Below are 15,275 nucleotides of genomic sequence, written 5' to 3'. Positions count from 1 at the left end.
TTAACTCGCTCATCAGTGACTTGGATGAGGGGGCAGAGGCCTCCTTTGTATCACCTCCTCAGAAACTTCGCTGGTGATACAAAGCGTGGAGGAGCGGCTTATACCACAGAGGGTTGGGATGCCCTTCAGAGGGACTTCAGCAGGTTGTAAACATGGGCAAAGAACCTTCTGAAATTCAACAAAGACAAATGAAGAGTCCTACACCTGGGGAGGAACAACAAAACAGAGCTGGAAAGCAGCTCTGCAGAGAAGAACGGCTGGTCCTGGTGAACAACAAGCTGTCCATGAGCCAGCAGTGTGTCCTTGTGGCCAAGAGGGCAAATAGAATCCTGGGGTACATTTGGAAAAGCATTTACAGCAGGTCAACAGAGGTGATCCTACCCCTCTACTCAGCCCTGGTGAGGCCATACCTGGACTGCTGTGCCCAGCTCTAGTCTATACAGTGCAAGAGAGACACGGAGCTCTTGGAATGGGTCCAGTAGAGAGCTACTAAGTTGGTCAAGAGTCTAGAGAACCTCTCATGATGAAAGGCTGTGGGAGCTGGTTCTGTTCAGTCACACAAAAAGGCAACTGAGAATACACGTCAGTATTCTGTCTGCCAGTATCTGAAGGGACGGTCCCAGCAGAATGGAGCAGTGATGCCGAGCAATAGGACAAGAGGCAAGTGGCAGCAACTGATGGGCAGGAAATTCCACCTGAACAGGGGGAAGAACTTTTTTACTGTGTGGGTAGCTCACACTGGAGCAGATTGCAAAGGTTGCAAAGTCTCCCTTACTGGAGATAATTCAAGAACTATCTGAATGCTGTCCTGGGCAATGTGCTCTGGGATGACACTGCTTGGGCAGAGAAGTCGGATCAGACGACCCACTGTCATCCTTTTCAACCTGACTCATATTGTGATTCTGTGATACCTTGAGTATAAGACAGGTACAAACAAACTAGAGTTTATAGCAAATCAACATGATCCTAGGAATGCCTGTTAAAAAAATAAAACAGTACTTGGTCCTATTTCATTCGAACTACTTTCTGCAAGCTAAGATACTTATGTGTGTGACTTCTGACACACTATATGTTTTAATTTTAAAATCACAAGTAGTTAGAAACACTGAAGGTCAAGGGTAAGACAATATTCGTTCTAACTTGAAAAGCAATTTTAAGTTGACCTAAAAGGTAGGCACCTGCATTGGTAAATAGTTCTGACTTTACCATGTCTACGCACCTGGGAGATGTTCTTCCTTTTTAAAGTCTACATAGATTTAATAACTTTTTCCTATTTTCTTTTCTTTTTCTCTCTGCCCCTCACCCCTCCATCCTGCCATATATATTTCTATACATATGATGCTCCCTAAATGACAGAGACTATCAAGAGCCTCAAATATCCATGGACTAGTAAAATGCAAGAAAATGTAACAGTCCTTAGGAAATTAATGAATTTTAAAAGACTATTGCTAACTACTGTTAAAATGTTAAAGTTATTCTGCCTTACGTGACTTTATTTCAAAAACCACTACGGATCCTCTATGAATAACTACATCATAGTTTTTTTTAATGTCTTCATAAAGACAAAGCTTTTTTATGGTAACAGGAAATATCACTTTGAAGAACCACAGAAATTTTTAATCTTTGTCCTGCTGCATTTGTCTTATGATTTCCAATAAATACCTAACTTTTAGAGAACTCTTACACTCAGTGTATCCTTTAGAGAAGAATTTTGTGAGAATGAATGAAATTTTAAACCATTTTTGGTCATGACACAGCTAATAAAAATGAATGAGTTCTACATGAGGAAGACAGTGTGCACCGCTTGCTATGTATTGGTAAGCAAGATCAATTAGCCCCTTGCTCTTCAGGACTAGGAGGTTTAGTCTATTCGATTGCCCTTTCCAAACAAATACTTAAGTTTTCCACAAAGAAAAGAAAATACAACGGCAGAAATTAAATTACAGAAATTTAGTAAATCTTTGCAAGTATTTTACAAAATACCATTCTTTACTTAATAACGGGCAAGCAACATATTTTATGATTTCCCATCCGTTCGACAAAGCTATGGTGTTTGTAATTGTGTATATAAAGCCATCAGTCTTGCAGAGCCGTCTTTAGCTGAGCAAGCCCCAAAGCATCCCGTCCATTCTGCTCAGATCTGATCAGCATCTTTATAGTTTATCTGCCTTGGGGTTCAATTTTGTTTTGGATGCTTTTATAAATGAGCACAATCACTGGTGAATCTGTTCTTCCAGATTGCAAAGAGAAAAATCGAGAGAAGAACTTTAGTAGATTACTGTGTCACTGAGGATAAAGTACAAGCACAAATGCACCTAAAGTAGTCTCAGAGATTATTTCATTGGGTGTACATTTTCAGTTTTATTTCAGTAAAATTAGATGATTGTCTTAGTTATTATTGTTTTTGAAGCTATATTCTGTCCCCAGGCAAGGTGCATGATCAATGCACTATCTAGCAAAATCAATTTGTTGCAAAGTACTATTTATTTAAGAAAAGGAAAGAGGGGGAGAGAAGAAGAGAGTAATGCATAGCAAATGTGAAGATGATTATAAGACTTTCTTCTAGTAAAACTGAATTTTATCACTGAAGCATGGAGTTAAGAAATAATATAGCTGATTTCACAAACCCCCTACAAAACTACTTCTATATACATATTTAAACTCTAAGGTAACCAGTGAAAAGCTATCATCAAGTTTTGTGGCTCCTTCTATTTTTCCTATAAGAAATAATTTCCAGGAGTAAATTAATGTGGCCAATGACACTTTTCTGATATACAGATCAACTGCAGAAGTGTTTCCAAATCTAGATAAACAGGACACAGGAAATAATACATACATTATAACATAAAAGAGGGTTTGGTTTCTTTTCTACAGCAATAAAAAGTCTGTAGTTGCTATGCTTTCTTATTCAAGAGATCATCAATATCACTGAATATCTTATGGGTTAGGGGAATGTGATTTTCTCAAATAGCAGGAAGGCTGCACTCTCATGACAGATAGGGTCAATTTTGTTTTCAGAAGCTGTTGATGCTCTTGCATTATCTCTGTCATGGCCACCATATTAGAAGTGTAGAGAAAATCCATTATCCACAATCTCAGTCAGAACATTGGCCACTCTGAATAGTTATAGGCAACAAAAACTTCCAGTCAGTTGGAAACTGAATATTCGAAGGTTCAATGAGAAAAATACTTCACCAGAAATGGATAACTGCAACTAGTCAGAGCTGCTATCATCTCCTCCTTCAGGATCATTATCAGGATATTAAAAAGGGTTCCAGAAATTATGATGATGTAAAGAAATATAATTCCTTACTTGTATTAGGAATCCAAACTCTGACACCAGTTTTGATCCCCATCTATAGCATGTGCTGTACAGAAACCACTGATACATACAGGTGTGAATATAACCACTTCATTTTAGGACTTCAGCAACAAGAGAGCTGAAAGAAAACAGCTACACAAAAATGATGACAAATTCAGGTGGTTTTCCATCTCATAAAATACACTCCTCTCAGTACTGAATTTTGAGGGGGGTAGTTTCTCTTCTAACAGATCAGTAGAAAAGGGGTTACTTGGAATGCAGCAACAATCTCTACTGGCAGCACTTAAGTTATCCTTGCTCTCTACCTAATTATCCTACTCTTTAGCTGGAAAATAGAGAAGGAGGACCCATATTGTTGTACAACAGTATGACCAGTTAATCTATCTGGCATTTGCTATTAATAATGCATGTTTTCAAGCAGCAGGGCTACACAACAATTCTTTCTGGGTTTACATTATCAAATGATAGGTAGTACTGCTGAAGTAGATCCTCTTGAGGCCACAATGGTGAGAGATTTGAATAAGCCATTTTCAAAAGGTGAGATGGTACATATTACTCACAGCTACTTAATGAAGCAACTATGTGTTTGAAACTGCTGCTGGAGAAAGAGACTTGTCAAGTGAGTTAAAGCAGCCTCATAGGAATTAGGACAATGCTGAGAGCACCATGGACAGCACTGGTCAAAGCAGTGAAAGGGAAAGACAGCAAGCCTGTCCAGCTGGACAGCTAACAATATCCATGTCATACCTATATGCTCACTTTAATTCTCCCTTTGGAATTCCCCAGAATTCTCCGGAAACAGATGCAGCTTTGGCTGAGTGAGTGGGTAGATATTACAATAAAGGCAACTCAGAAGCATGTACAGACCCCACATAAAGGTATTTTTCTGACCTGTCTGCTCTTTTACACCATCATATATTACTGTTAAATGTTACAGTGTTTTAGTATGAGCTTTCAAAAATATTATAATTGCTAAGAGAAAGGGAAAAGCACTGGAATTATAAATCAGAAACACGTTTCCACTGAAATTTCAAATTCAACTCCTTCCTTTCCCCAACCCACATATCTGAGTTTCTGTCATTCATTATGTAAATTACTTCATGTATACATGTAGTCATGGGCACAAAATATACACATAGATATTTAGATACAAACCCAGACATGAATACGCACCTAGAAAATATGTGTTATTGTGCAAATAAATAGCCTGGAAAATTATGGTGACTGAAAATAAAATTCCTCCATGGATACATCATTTCCAGGGAGCCACTTGAAGCAGCTTGAATTTTCCTCTGGAATGTGTCATAATGGTCACTGTTGAAAGGGAGAAGATTGTTTGACTATATTTAAACACACTTAGGAACAAAAGAGACTGTTAACAGTCAAACAGCAAAAAAAGAAAATATATCATGATGTCAGGAGCACTCATGCACAATCATGAGCAGTTAATAAAATATATGGTTTTAAGTCATAGTCAAAATATTTAAAGATTTAATTATAGTAGAAATTTAAACATTTACTTGTATGTTTTGAAATAAACATAGGAAAGTGCAGACTTGCATTCTCAGGAAATAGAGCAAGTTCACTAATTTTTCCTAGTTCAGATTTTCATGGTTGTTTATTCAAACAATAACTGGAACACACCTAGTTATACAACAATAGCAGCTTTTAACAGATTATACAGCTCCGAGTCATGACTGACTCAAGACTGAAAAGCTTAAGAAGCCTAAATTTTCCTAAGAGTTCTTGTGGAAGCACAAGAGTTTTGTTAACTTCTAAGAGCAAAAGATGAGAAAACTGAGTACATGCTGGGAATGAATGAAGGCTCAATGTGTATTTCAAAAGGCACTGAAAGGCAACCTCCATTTTCAAAGCTTAAGAGCTGAGAATGTATGTTTCTTTCTTTTAGGCAGGAATCCTGCAATGGCATTCTTAATTTTCTTTGCTTCATCTGGCCACAGTAACTTCCTGCTTCTCAAAGAACAAATTTTTACCCTCTCTCTTTTTCAGTGCCATCCTTGTTAGTAATTGTGTTCTTCTCCAACTCTAAATCCAGATACTGTATTTAGGAAAGCCACCTGCACCCTGGTAGAAATATTTACTTGTTGCTGTTGCAACAAACTAAGACTAGAATTTGTCAAATATCTCAGGCCTGTATGTCAAAAATATTTGTTACTATCACAGTTTCATCTATAGCGCACTGCAATTTTGAAATGGTTACATCTACAGTAAAGAAGATTAATCAGTGTCTTAATTATATAATTAGCTATAATTTATATTCATATGTAATTTATATAGGTAGGAAAATCTTTATTGTACCATATGAAGCCACAACAAGAATGGAGGGACAAATCAAACAAGGGAAAATTGAGGATTTGCCTTAACAAGGATATATAAGAAAAAAATATGTACAGATGAAATTCTACACTTTAATTGCCACAAACTAAAATTTCAAAGAAATGCAGAAACATTTTGGCAGACTGTCAAAAACATCTAATATTTACAAGAGCCAGCTGTATCTTGCTAAGATATTTTTCTCCCCTTCCAAGACATTTTATCCCTCAATGTTGACAGATTTAGCCCCAACATCATAGCCATGCTCCCTCTTTTACATGCAGAAAGGAAACAAGCTGATGTACCTGTACTAGCTTCCTAGTCTAAAAGTCAGGAAATAAAACTTCCGTAGAGTATTCCATTTTAATCAGATACAGTCACGCTATCCAAATAGGAAGAAATTTGCTATAAATCAGATATTTTCCTCTGCATTAACAGTCAGAGAAGAATAATTGCATTTTGCAGCCACTCACATTATTGGTTTTGGTTTTTTGCCAGGTTACTTTGACCTCTCTCAAAGAATTTGCATTGCAGCTACAGTATACCAGTTCAGTCCTAACAAGCACTGGGAAGAAGACAGGAAGAGCCAGCTCCTCATTCCTCTGTCAAAGTTCTTTGTGCTTAGGCTATTACAAAACCCCATGAGGAGTTCAGAGAAAAAGTCCAACATGGCTGTTGGAAAAAGACTCTTTCAAACCCACACAGAGCTGGGACAACAGAAGTCATGTTGCAGGAATTCACTGGTTGTAGACAAAGGCTGAAGAACTACCAGAAGTATCACTGATACTCAGAAAGCTATTTCTAAACCACATTATTTTCAAAACCATATGAGGTGGCAGAAATTCTCAAAGATTACGCACTAAGTTTGTTCTAAATACATACTGAGGCATGGCCTGAAGAGATTTCCATTTGTGATCTGCCCTCTCTATTGTTATTAAAAAAGCACCACAAAAGTTCCAAAAAATTAATTTTAATTACTTGATAAGCAATGTTTTCTAGAAGTTAATCACGTAACACAGGAACTGGGTCACACCTACAGCTCATCTGAGCCTGTTTCTGATGAAACACACATCACTAATGGCTGTTCTGTGAAAGAAATAGCAAAAAAGACTAATATTTTTTTCTAGTACACCTTACATATCAAAATTGGTTGTGGTTCTGCAAGCTTCCCTTAGACAGATGTTAAATTGTCTTCATGCTATAAAAGAGGCCCTATCTAAGTCACAAATGTAACAGGGAAAATAAACCTTCTTAGGCGCCTTATGTCAAATTTTGATCCATCTTAACTGGGTTAGCATCTCCTCTTCATATGGCACAGATGCACCACTGAAGTCAAAACAAGCATCTCAACAGAACATTGTGCAGGCACAAGACTCTGCCAATATGATGCCAATCAGACAATTAAGACAGAGTTCCTTTCCTTTTTAACGTAAGATTTTTATTTCCATTATTACCAGAAAATATTCTGGATGAGGCTTTTAACTGTGTCGTAGTTTGGGTGAGATTTAGTTTGATGCAAGCAGATCCCTTAATTCAGTTACTTACCTAAACGCTGTATCTGACCATGCAGGGGTTGAGGATTCCCCCCACCACCCACCCCCATACACCCTCCCATCTGCTCTCTAAACTTGCTTGGCACTGCACACACATACAAAATCAACAATAAGATGTTCACTGTCGGTGAAGGGACAGCACAGCCTGTAGCCCTGTAGGTGGTCATTAAGGGAGTTAAAAAAAAATCCCTCAAACTCCAGAGAATAAAATTCATCCAGACACCACTTTCCAACTTAGCAGATAATTTTAGAAATACAAAGGGACATTCACAGCATAGATATTTGCTTTAACACCGCTCCTGTATAACTAAGGAACAATTCTGGTTCATAACGAATGATTAAAGCACCAATTATTTTGACTAAACATGTATTTGAAACCCTCAGGCTGCCATGGACTTTAAAGCCATTAATTCATTATTTAGCTGTCACTGTGGAAAAATGTCACAAGCTTAAAGGTTTAACAAACACTTCGCAATATTAAAGCAAATGATCACATTTGAAATTTCAAACTGTTACACGATTTTATTTATTATATAGTGTAGATTACCTTTTGTACACACATTTCTTGCAATGTATTCTAGAACAATTTTGTGTTGAACAGAATCTAATCATATTTTAAGCATAAATTTAAATAAAGAAAGAGAGAAAAGACCCCCTCAAGAGCTTCTGGGAAATCATTTACAAAAATCTTTGAGGCTCAGGTGAAACAAGTTGTGCTGTGGGATTTGAAAGATCTGTGGAAGTGTAAGCTATAAAATCACTTCATCTTGGATGCTTAGAAAGGTGGTTTAGGAAAGAAACTCCACTTTTTCAATGCCTCAGTGATATATGGCACTGACACTAATGGCTATAAAACCTTATTAGGGAGTGCTGTGAAACTCATATATTTGAGTTTCTTATGTGGAAAGATTTGAGTATTCACATTACTGTGGAAGAAAGGACATGTCCACGCTCATCTCTGGAAAGTGGATTGATTCTGGCAATCTACTCTGGTATATACAAATATCTTAGCTCTCCAGGACTGTGACAGAGACAAGCAAATGGCACAGCTTTCACTCCTAAAAGCTCTGGCAAGACTTTCTGATGATTTAATACAAGACCTTACTTTCACTGAATCTTAGCTGTGTGGCCATCTAAACTAAAACTATGACACAAGCTTTCGGGAACTGCAAACTTCAGCAATGAAGAAAGAACAGTGAATCACTTAGATTTTGGCTAATCTTAGAATTAAACTTTGCATTTTACAAAGCTAAGTGCTGTCCATAAACTAGCAGACCCATTACTTAAAGAGCTGGGCTGAAGCTGAGCTGGGAAATCAAGCCAGCAGGTTGGGACAGCAAAGAACAAGGCTCTTAAGCCTCAGGGTGGGGTATTCCAAGGAGGATCCTCACATGTCTGACACAAGGTTGTAAGGCTATATCACACTGAGGCAGATCTTAATCACAGGCAACCAAAGCCCTTTGGGGTGGGTTGCGAGTCCCCTCCAGAGGACAGGGAGAGGTCCAAATGGGATCTGATTTTTAGTGCACTGCTTTGATTCAAGGGGGAGACTATTAAGCTCCAGTTCTTCTTAAGTGGACATCAGTAGGATGTGCCTGACAATCAGTGCACTGTTAGGTGTTCCCACTTGCCATCAGCTTCTTCCTCTGCACTGCAGGATCTGGAAGTGCATCACCAGATAGTGAGGACGCTGCTGTGCTTGCCCTGTCATAAGCCACAACTCCTGGCTCAGACACAGCATGGAGAGGCCTGTCCTGGTTCTATTAAGGACATGTCCCAGGAGAAAGGGAGAACCAGAACTACAAGGAAAATCAGATAACTGTCTTGGGAAAAGGAGTACACCTTTCACTGAATTAATATGCCCATCTCTGTCTGCAGAAAAGTCTACCCAGAAAGACCAGAGAGAAAAAGAAATACAGGAGACTTTTTCCTTGGATCAAGGGAAAGAGAGAGCCACAGTCTGAACACCAGAAGAGAAAGCCTTGAAAAGAAAAGGTGATGGTTAAACCCTGAAGGGAGTACAGGAGCTCTGTGTTTAAAGGATGTCAAAGTAGATTCCAGAAAAAATAATGCAAGTTCATAAGTTACAGATTGAAAGTCAGTCCTGGAAAGAATTAACAACAAGAAATTAAATCACATCACGAGCCACATCTAGAGATGGTGCTGCGCAAAACACTGACCTGAAAAAGAGAGAAGAATTAAATGGATAAACTCCGTGTGGCTTTAGATATGAGATTTTCCAGGTGAAACTCCGAGTAATTTAGTTACCATATCCCACAGGAGAGACGGGAATCTGAATTACAATGTATTTAATATGCCCAAATTTAACAAATATTAACAAATCTCCCATATTAATTTTTTTAAGGGGCTCTTTTTCTCTCGTTTTCCTTTCACCTTCTAAAACAATGGGGGACCCAATTCAGTTTACCACCACTGGCATTTCCAGTATCTCAAAGGAAGATCTGTCATTCTAGAGTCTAATTTCACTGTTAATGCCAGTGCAGATTCCTCTGGGTGGCCGGGGCCATTCTCTGTGAGTAAGCCCACACACGAATATCACATGCACTAGGAATATCAACACTGAAAATTGCCTGCACCAAAGGAGAAAGAAGAGAGCACTTCCTCTTCAGGTGAAAGGCAAGAGATTCCAGAGGGCTTGGAAGAAATTCTGGAACTGTTTTCACTGTTCTTCCAGAGGACACAAATATCCCCCTCCAAATGCCCACTAAGGGTAAGAAAGCACTTTGAAAGCACAGAGGGCAAATCCACCTTCACCAATAGGCTGACAGTGCAGAAATGTATGGTTAGATCTCATTTAAAGTACCAAGAAAAGGATTCCCATCTCAGCGGTCTGAAAAACATAGACGATGGATTTTCCTTCCCATTTTTGTCAGTCAGGGAGAATTCTGCCCTTAGCTGAGCTGCATATAACATGGTCATTCTAAGGTGTGACAATATCTTCTGAAAGAGTTACCTAAGCCTGCCTTGTCCATCTAATCTCGTCACAATTCCTCTACTAATAAATGCTACATTCCTCAGCCTGGAATCATCTCAGTGGCAAAAGGAACTGTGTGTTATTGCTGAAGCCCCCTGGCCATTGTCCAATCACTTTTTAACTTAAGGTTAAAAAATTAGTTTACAGTGAAATTAGATCCTGTGTGCATCTTAGGAAAGCAAAGATGAGGAAAAAACATTTTTATTGCCATCTCCAAAGCAAAGAAAATGCTGTGAGCAATATTGTGTTAAAAATTTAAGTCCTGGAAAAGCCAAAGCCTTAAAAATGCAAGATGTTACTAATATCAATTGGAGAAACAATTTTAAAATATTTAACAGGTTCCTGCTTTTCCACTTAGACAAAGAAAGGAAGATTGCAAAGACTTAGTAATTATACTACATGCCACAGACTCACAGTTACAGAAAATACATGGTCATGGGCGTATGGCTTTGCAATTGTTGTTTAATATGGTGAATGTAATGAATAACTGAAAGACATTATCTATTTATATATTTAAAGACATTTGTCTGAGAGTATTTTTTGCTGTCACACAGTATAAGCATATGAACAAAAGCTCAGTCCCACTTCAGTCAGCGGTAAAAGACCATTGCCTTCAGTGAAGCCAGACTTAAGTGCTAACATATGTACACCCAACAGTATCTTTTATTCTTATGTGTTGCAGCTTTACCCATTAAGTTGAAGTCTGAGAGAATATTAGGTTTCTGGTCCTCTGAAAATGTATAGAAAATAATTTGGTGCAAGATGCCTCCAAAATAATATCACTGTGATAGATCTTCTGGATTCATAGTCCTGCATCAATTCTGGTGTACAAACTCGTTATAGCCTGAAGGTGCAATAAACAATGCAAGTTAGTAAGAGAGGCTTTGAATTTTTGTTTCAAACAAACATTTAGTTTATAACAGCAGGAATATATATATATGAACAAAGAGAAGAACAGGACAGTACAAGTTTAGAGAAGACAGATGGCTCTTTTACCTGAATTTAACCCTTTCTCTGCAAAGACAGCAACAAAAAAACCACATTGCTTTTATTTGATCCTGTCCAAAAATGAAATAGAAGTCCTGGTGTCAGTGGACTGTGGATCGGGTTGGCTAGGAATGTGTTCATGCTCATATGAAGAAATAAAAATAATTTTAATTTTAAAAGTACATATACAAATAATAGTACATGAAACAAAAAACGTCTATCATATTGAAAAACCTGGCCCCATCAAAATGACTAGGACATTTGGAGTATGTTCAACCCTAAACTCTTAAGATGTTAAGCAGTTCCACAAGAATCAAATTATTAGAAAATTGTTATAACAAGAGTTAACTCAGTAAAAAGCATGGGACAAATATTTGCAATCACCTATTTGACAAAAACGCTGTTCAAAATATTGTTTGTTTTACAGAATTTATTAGGAATAGATCTTTTGTCACCAAAAACCAAGCCCTCTTGAGATGAGTAACTCATTCCTGTACTTATGTTTGTGTATTTTACAATGAAATAAGTAAGCTTCTTGCCCTTACCACTCAAAACCTAAATGCCCTAATGGCTAAAAGATCTTTAAAAATCCATCATAATGCGTTTATACATATGTATTCTTCTCACATGTTTATTGAACTTTTTAATATCTTCTCCATATTTAATGTCTTTATATTTTCATATATTCATGCAGAATTAGCTCAATTTTTTCATTTTTCCAAAATTATGAAATAATCATATTGTTTCTCCACAAAAAGAAGGCAAATTATCCTTAAAATATTATTTCCTTTTTGTCTTGATATTTTCTCAAATAAAATGTAAGCTTGAATCTTGACTAAGCATAGACATCAAATACTCAAATTTCCACTAACAAGAAATTTAAATGAACATAGGAGAAAATTATTAATAAGCAAAGTTAATAATTCATTCATTTTGCAAAGTATTTTTCAGCATATTTCGTAGCAGGAATACCAAATAGATCTTCTAGTTGTAGTAGAAAAATTTCTCATGAAATACACATTATAGAGACGGTATTGACAAGGAGCAATGTATCAGTAGATCAGTACCTTATCACTAATATTTGATTAATATTTAAATAATATTTCATACCAAGTATTTTCAAGAATTCCAGATGTTCCTCTCCCATGAACTGGCACTGAACAGCTTCCTCTGTGCTGTTACATATGCAGGATGATTCTCTTGCACTAAAAAAAAATACAAAGTGAACCGAATTTACACAAATTAGACAGCTAAGAAATCAGCACAAAGCTACATAAAAGTTTCCAAAAATGCAATTATTACTGAAGAGAAAAGCAAATAATCAAAAATAGTTTAGTAAATTAGTGATTCCTTTTAAACTAATAGGTTTTTTACACTTCTCTCTTATAAATCCAAAATCTTGTCAACAGCTCTCTCTTCTTGTTTCTGTAGAATTAAGAATTTTTCAGATTCTTAGCTTGATGGCTAAAGAGCTATGACAAGTACAAGGCTTTGCCCAAATGCCCACCTTAGTAATCTTGATGCTAAAAGAGACCGTTGGATATTTGTTAGTAAATTAGGACACAGAGTTAGTTAACAAAAATAAGCCTGCGTGATCAGTCGCAGGCTTAAAGACAGAACATCTGACACTCCTGTGCTGTGTTTTCACAGGATCTTGCATAGTGGGACTTTAATTGTCTCTATTAGTAACTAATACAATATCAGAATTGAATAACAGTCAATAACAGCACATGGAAAACACTATAAATTCTAGGGGAATATCTATCACTGTTTATGTATGGAATTTTATCTGTAGTTTGATCCCCTGGGAACTCCAACACCAGATAAAGCAACTTGCTAGAAAAAAATCATAAGGAGGTAGTGATGAATATCCTTTTCTTTAACAGAGGCAAGCAGAACAAAAGGTAAGGCATCAGTATATGGAGAGGAGAAAAACCTATAAATATTTTAAAAAAATTTAATTCTGTGAGCAGGAGGATCAAGAACGCCTGGTCTCACAGGAGTCTGTATTTTATGACTGGGATTTTCCGGTGCTTAACAAGATGTGGCTTCCAATTGCAGTTCTTCTAACAGGGCATTTATAATTTCTACCTCCTGTACAGATTCACTTTTGTTAATATACATGCTTCCAACATCAATTCTTTCCTGAAGCGGCATTAATAATTGTTTTTTTCTCTATCCTGATGCTTCACAAGAAATGTCCACAAAATTACCATCGTTGACACCTCTACGTTTTTGTCACATTGCATGGTTGAAATTAGGAAAATAGTTAGAAATTTAACCCTGGAAAACAGATGGTTGCAGGGATAAGTCTTATTTCCTTCTGAGGCCATGCTAAGCTATAGTAGGCTAAGGTTTTGCAGTTTTTGTTCATTGATAAATAATAGATCATTTACAAAGACTTACTTACACTGGTATTTAGGGATAGGTCTGTGATCCTAGGATCTAGACCTCTGAGGTCAGCTGGAAACACTGGAACGCAATCAAACTCCAGGTCTAATGATGTGGCTAAAGATTGTCTCCTTCAGTGCGGATGTCTCACAAACTTATTTTTGAAGATGTCTTCTGCAGACCTCAGTGCAAGCCCAAACTGACAGAACACAGATTAAAAAACAAGAGCAGGTGAGTTGGCAGGTCAGCCAAAGGGATGGAGTTACTTAGACAGGCCTTCAGGCTGCCTCTACTTAGTAAAGTGTCTCAGTGACCTCCGGAATAAGTCCCACTGGAAAGGTGCAAAGGTGCTTTAAAATTCCCTCAGCCATTCCCCTCATGGGCCAGATTTGCTTTTCAGCCTTAGAAAGGTGCTCTTCCAGTGTAACATTTGCTCGTGTTGAGTAGTCTGAAATAATGCTCGGTTTATTTATCTACTTTGGATGAGAATCAATCCCAAGGCCCTCAGCACATCGCTAATTAATTCCTTTCCCATGAGAAGAAAATTATTTCTTTCCTTATTTTTAACAGCCTTCAAACAGCGTGAGGGTCTTTCTGGCTGCAAGGTAATTACAGAGCTGCTGCTTCACACCTAAATCCTCACTATTTGCACAGAACATTTTTAGTATGCACTACATCCTTGTCATCCTTTAAGTGTTTCTGTAATTAAAGGCAATGCTGCCAAAAAGATGTTCCAAGTTGAATAAAAAAATATTTATTTGCATGAGTAAACTGGCTAATTACTTAGGCAATCTTGAACAAATATTTTCCCATAAGTTGTGTTTAGGAATAGAAAAAGTAGCCATCAACTCAAGCATGCACTGAGGAAAAAAAAAAAACCCAGTGTTAAAGCACAGCCATTAATTTAAACTTGGTATACGTCTCTATACTTGATTTTCCAGGAAAAAAGAAATATATGTATTTGTTGCAAACACCGTCCTGTACATGCATACATACATTGACCATTACTGCAAGATTACAACTCTGTTGCTCAGTAGAACTGAAACTGCACTCACATGCAGATATCCTCTTTGAAAAAAAACCAAAACAAAAAAAAAACAAAAAACAAACACCACCCAACCACCCCCCCAACCACCCAAAAAAAAAAAAAAAAAAAAAAAAAAAAAGCCACCAAGCCACCACCACAGATTCAGACTATGCCATTATGCCACTCACCAGCCCCCAAAAGAACTCCTGGTGCTTTTGTGCTCTATAGCTTCCACTGTATCACTTCATCAGAGATTTGGGAAACTCATTTCTACAAGCAAAAACTCTGCAGGCTGGTGTTATCAGGACAGTCACACAGCTTCTTCTCTTTCTATCACATTTACTTGTCATAAATTATTTGGCTAGATTTTGATTTAGAGTAATTCAAACAAGGATGATGAGCAAAGAGAAAAGGCAGGGGCTTCCATTAAAGGCTGTTAAGGTATTATTTTTAACAGTGCCCTCTCCCTTCCATGGAAAGATACCTGCTTCTTTTACATGCCCTAGGTCAAGTCCAAAACATGAAAGATATGTGAAAACATTAGCTCTGCTTATGCAAGCCAGAAGTTTTACCGACTCCTTGACATTCAGTTATGTTTTCATGCATAACTTCAAATGAGTCATTTCATCCTACCACCTGGTTTCCAGACACTTTACCCCCCCCAAA

The 15,275-nt window shown here is 37.3% G+C and overlaps 1 long non-coding RNA gene across 1 annotated transcript; it reads right to left on the bottom strand.

Moving 5' to 3' along the window:
• Positions 1 to 10,910: 10,910 nt before the first annotated feature.
• LOC120762433 (uncharacterized) lies at positions 10,911 to 13,746 on the bottom strand. The gene is made up of 3 exons (XR_005703906.2): positions 13,602 to 13,746; positions 12,302 to 12,396; positions 10,911 to 11,048 (listed from the first exon to the last, which is right to left on the bottom strand). It is a non-coding gene; the product is annotated as an uncharacterized LOC120762433 (long non-coding RNA).
• Between the last annotated feature and the right edge of the window lie 1,529 nt (positions 13,747 to 15,275).

The sequence above is a fragment of the Hirundo rustica genome, chromosome 1 (assembly GCF_015227805.2).
Source record: "Hirundo rustica isolate bHirRus1 chromosome 1, bHirRus1.pri.v3, whole genome shotgun sequence".
In the NCBI taxonomy this organism is placed as follows: domain Eukaryota; kingdom Metazoa; phylum Chordata; class Aves; order Passeriformes; family Hirundinidae; genus Hirundo; species Hirundo rustica.
This window is presented reverse-complemented; position numbering and strand designations above follow the sequence as displayed.